At 44.2% G+C, this 5564-nt stretch overlaps 1 protein-coding gene across 1 annotated transcript in view; it reads left to right on the forward strand.

Annotated features, from left to right (window-relative positions):
• Window positions 1-5564, forward strand: part of tdrd7b (tudor domain containing 7 b) — an 80864-nt gene that overhangs the window by 52789 nt on the left and 22511 nt on the right. The gene's annotated exons all lie outside the window — the stretch shown is intronic.

Raw genomic sequence — 5564 nt, forward strand, 5'->3', positions numbered from 1 at the left:
CACAATAAAGCAAAAGACGAGTGGTAGTAGGTAGTTTGTCCCGTCCACATCCCCGTTTCCTGTTTATCGCTCCCGCCCAAGTTGGCGACGCGACAGGCGCACACCCAAACAAACACTCACACTGTGGCCGACCACTAGGGGGCTCCACTCACACGCAGATATCAGGATGTTTTGTTTTAAAAAATATGTAGAAAAAAATGATTTACATATTTGTTAGATATGCAAAAAGTATTTTTTAATCAGAGCTTATATGTTATTCAAAGTGTTTCGCATGATTTTGCTGTTGTTTATGTGTAATGCCATAATAAATGAATGTTTATTCTATTTAAGAACGGCGTCTGTTTTACGCAAAGTGGTGGGTTGCCAGTTGGGCTTGTTTTGATGCTGGTTGCTTTTTTCTATTGCGAGATCTGGCAACACGGATGCACTTCATGACATAACCACAGACCACCGAGCTACCACAGCTCTCTGTGTGGAGGAGAGAGCTGCCATCTAGGGTGTCCTGGGGAGCAGATGGTGGGGGTGAGGGTCTTGCTCAAGTGCCCAGGGTGGGGCAAGTGAGGGTGGAGGCATTCATTTTGATGTCAGTCTGGGGAGACGAACCGGCAACCTTCCGATCCATGCGCCACCGCGCCATTTTTCTGTTGAATGGCTTCAGAAGTCCAGCGTTACTCACTTCCACTCCATCTTTCATCCGTTCTTCCTCCCACCGTTTTTTCCCTGTCTGCACTCGTTTCATCCGCCTTCTAGAACTTTCTCGTGCTTTAACGTGCGCGCTCTTCATCCTGCCGGCCGGCGGCAACACGCAGCCTCCGGTTCGCCTCAGCAGTGAGAGGAGAGAGAGGGAGGGAGGGGGAGGGGAGCTCACTCCTCTTGCAGGATCTAATTCAACCTTAAACTGCAACACCCCTCTCCCCCTTTCTCTCTCCTTCCTTCCTTGTCATCTGTTCCCTCTGTCTGTTTTCACCTCCAGCCATCCCTTCATCTCCTCTTTTCCAGTCTTTCTCCCTCCTCACTGCACTCCCGCCTCCTCCCCCCGGCTCCAAGAATATTCCGCAGCATCACCGTCTAGCAGCGGAGCAACTGTAAAGTTGTGTGCATGCCTTTGTGCGTGTCCTTCTAGCACGAGCGCACCTGTATCAGCGAGGACTGCTAAAGCCCGACATAAAAACAGATTCGTTAATGTGTGGTAGTGCATGTGAGCAGAAGTTTTGCACACGCAATGAATACTGTGTATGTGATATAACAGAAAAAAGGTACAAACGAGGCCAGTCGTTCTTCTCCCACCTGTCAGCTCGCACCAACACTTTTCGCCTTCGCCGAGCTGCCACAGCTCTGATAAAGGCGACACTGCTGCAGCAGCATGTGCGTAGACAGAAGAGCCACAGTTTCGTGCAAAGTTAAAATGTTTAAAAGAGCTGAAAAAATCAAAATGCAAAGCAACGACGTAAAGAATGCATATTCTGTACACCACTGAGTTGTCTGCATCAACATGCACCTATCAATATGTACACTATGATATAAATGCATCTTATCTGTACTTTGATACGTACACTTCAATATGTGCACATCGATGTTTATGTTTTGTTATGCATGTATCAATATGCAGGCTTTAAAATGTATGTATCAAAATGTTCACTTCAAGGTTCTTTATTGTCATTCGCATCAAATCTTGTACATGAGATGGAACGACATTGTATACTCAAGGTCCCAGTTACACCCAAAAAAATCAATAATATAAAGTATATAAAAAAAAGAAACAGTATACAAGGATCTAAGATGTATGCTAAACAATAATAATATAATACGGTGTATTAAACAGCAGCCTGAACATGAGTCTGCTGTGAGCAGATGGGTTTGAATATAGCAGCATATGGGTAAGAAATCAGCAGCAATGATAATCAGCAGCACAGAGAAAGTGTCAAATGTCCATCCAACCACTGCTGTATCGTCTGCAAACGTTACAACTTGACAGCCTAGATGAGTAGGTAAACAGTCATATGTGAGCAGAGTGAACTGAAGGGGGCCAAACACACAGCCCATACACTTGAGTATAAATACTTCAATATGGACACATCAATAAACTGTATTAACGATTCAATAGGTGAGCTTCGATATGTATGTTTTGATATGTATACACCTATGTACACTTCAAAAGTACACATCAATATGTATGCTCAGATTTGTAATCATTTATTTGCATGCTTAGATTTGCACTTAATAATATGCGAGTGTCAATATGTGCAATTTATACACACACTTAGATGTACATACATTAATAAGTACACTTTGATACTTTGTGCTCCGGTATTTATACATTGACTTGTACACATCAATAAGTATGCATCGCTATGTTCTCTCATGTGTACATTTTGATACGATGTGCACAAATTAGAGATGTTCATCAAAGTTTTGTGCGTGCCCATGGTGGCTCTTCCAGTCTTACCATTCAGGACGAGTGGGGCGGACGGTTTGACCCTCATCTGGGTGTTGACCAGGTGGAGTCGGCCTGACTTCTTGGAGCTTCGCTGACGGGCCACCACCTTGGCTAAACTTGCCGTGTCACTGGCCCCCGAACAGGAACAAACCACCTAGCAAGAGAGAATGGAACAAGCCTAGAGACAGTTTTATGTTTGCAAGAAAGAAGATAAATATTGGTGACGTACTATGTGACGGGACAGTAAACCTCAGCAGTGAGTGAAATTAAAGTAAAATAAGCCAAAGATAAGAGTAAGTAATGTTACAATGGGCAAAAATGTTGTGTTTGCAAAGGTTTTAAGGAAAAGGGACAAATGTGGAACTCCTAAAAGCCATAAAAGTGTCTACAACAGATGAGTAGCACCTGTAAAGGATATCTATAGGAAGCAGGAACGACTGACAGATGCATCATTTTTTATTTGATTTAATTTCTGCCACGTTTGAACTAATAGCTCTGTAGGAAACCCCTCTTTGAAGCTAAAACGCTAACTTCATGTGTCAAATTATGTTATCTTTGGTATTTTTCATAAATGTATCAAAATAATTAAAACAAAATGTCTCTTTGTGACAGGCTGCAGCTAATGTTGCTGTTCTTTGTTCGGCTGCTCCGGGACGCCACAACGAGTAAACTCACATGAAAGATTTGTCAATTGTTTCATACCCGATGACCTTCCTGACCCAAACTGGGCTCGAACCTGCAGCCTCGGGACTACAAAAGCGTGGCACTAACCACTGAGCAACTGCATCTCTGGCAGCCTGCCGGTAATAAAGGTCCAAACTGACATTGATTCTGTGCAAAGTTGTCTGTTATGTCAAGACAACACTGTTCTATCTGTGATTTTAGAAGCCTTTAGTGTGACTGTGTCATTCATGGGCCAGAGATCAGAGGCTTAACATTAAAAATAGATAAATTCTTCTGAAAACGTTCAGGTACTGCACAGAAAATAAGTAAAAGCATCAAGAGTTAAAACGAGGTTTTGAAAGACCTTCTGAATAAATGTTGCTCCAAACAAAGTACCTGTCAATCTAGCTTGTGTATAGCAAAAAAAAAAAATAAATCTAAAGGTGATACAGATATGGTCCTGTTACCAGCGTGGTCCCGTTAGCTGCTAATAGGACCGCACTGCTAACAGTGCCGTGCTGCTAATGGGACCACACTTTTAACAGAACCACACTGCTAACAGTGGCATGCTGCTAACAGGACAACGCTGCTAACAGTGCCATGCTGCTAACAGTGGCATGCTGCTAACAGGACCACACTGCTAACAGTGCCGTGCTGCTAATGGGACCACACTGCTAACAGAACCATGCTGCTAACAGTGCCATGCTGCTAACAGAACCACACTGCTAACAGTTTCATGCTGCTAACAGTTCCATGCTGCTAACGGGACCACGCTGTTAACAGAACCATGCTGCTAACGGGACCACGCTGTTAACAGAACCACACTGCTAACAGTGCCATGCTGCTAACAGGACCGCACTGCTAACGGGACCACACTCCTAACAGGACCACACTGTTAACAGTGCCATGCTGCTAATGGGACCACGCTGCTAACAGAGCCACACTGTTAACAGTACCATGCTGCTAATGGGACCACACTGTTAACAGAACCACACTGCTAACAGTGCCATGCTGGTAACAGAACCACACTGCTATCAGTGCCATGCTGCTAACAGGACCACACTGCTAACTGTGCCATGCTGCTAACAGAACCACATTGCTAACAGTGTCATGCTGTTAACAGAACCACACTGCTAACAGTGCCATGCTGCTAACAGAACCACACTGCTAACAGTGCCATGCTGCTAACAGGACCACACTCCTACTGGACCACACTGCTAATGGGACCACACTCCTAACAGGACCAAACTGCTAACAGTGCCATGCTGTTAACGGGACCACACTGCTAACAGAACCACACTGTTAACAGTACCATGATGCTAATGGGACCACACTGTTAACAGAACCACACTGCTAACAGTGCCATGCTGCTAACAGAACCACACTGCTAACAGTGCAATGCTGCTAACAGAACCACACTGCTAACAGTGCAATGCTGCTAACAGGACCACACTGCTAACAATGCCATGCTGCTAACAGGACCACACTGCTAACAATGCCATGCTGCTAACAGGACCACACTGCTAACAGTGCCATGCTGCTAACAGAACCACACTGCTAACAGTGCCATGCTGCTAACGAGACCACGCTGCTAGTGGGACTATGCTGCTGGCAGGACCACACTGCTAACAACACCACGCTGCTAACAAGACCATGATGCTGAAAGGACCATGATGCTGACAGGGCCATGATATTAACATTGCCATGCTGCTAACAGGACCACACTGCTATTAAGACTACACTGCTTACAGAATCACTCTGCTAACAGGACCATGATGCTGACAGGACCATGCTGTTAACAGTAACAGTGTTTTGATAACACAATTTTTGTTTTAATTGCTTTATGTTGTTGTGTATTGTTGTCTGAACAGGTCTCTCTTGAAAATGAGTCCTTGTGACTCAGTGACACTAACCTGTATAAATAAAATGTTAAAAAATAATAAAAATGAATGGCTCATGACTTTTGCCCAGTTTCATAAACACACCTTTGACATCCCTACCTCCCCAGAACGGTTTCTCTCCATGTGAACGGAGGGCATGGTGGCCAGCAGAGCCTCCAGCTGCTTGTGTCCCATCTGTCTGTGGGGGATCTGCTCCCCCGTCAGCTCCTTGAACTCCGACTGCAGTTGGGACAGAGACAGCCCTCCTTTGTTGGACTGGAGGATGGCCTGCAGCATCTTCTTCTCCAGCTCCACGTCTGCCATCTGGGGAAAAAGAGCAGGTTTATGAATTATAAAGTAAAACTGACAAAATAAACTTTAAGACAAAGCTATAAAACATAAAAGACTGACTGAATCCTGTATCTTAACGAGACGTTCAGGATAATTGTGATTCTGGTGGTCTAATGATGAGTGGCTTACAAAAATAAAACATGTATTTGAAAATAATACTATAAACAAAAAACTAGGAATGAAATGGAAATGGACGGAAAATGAGGACAAAATATCAGAAAACTCCCAAGAGA

This window comes from Nematolebias whitei, chromosome 1 (assembly GCF_014905685.2).
Source record: "Nematolebias whitei isolate Nwh7 chromosome 1, NemWhi1, whole genome shotgun sequence".
NCBI classification, from domain to species: domain Eukaryota; kingdom Metazoa; phylum Chordata; class Actinopteri; order Cyprinodontiformes; family Rivulidae; genus Nematolebias; species Nematolebias whitei.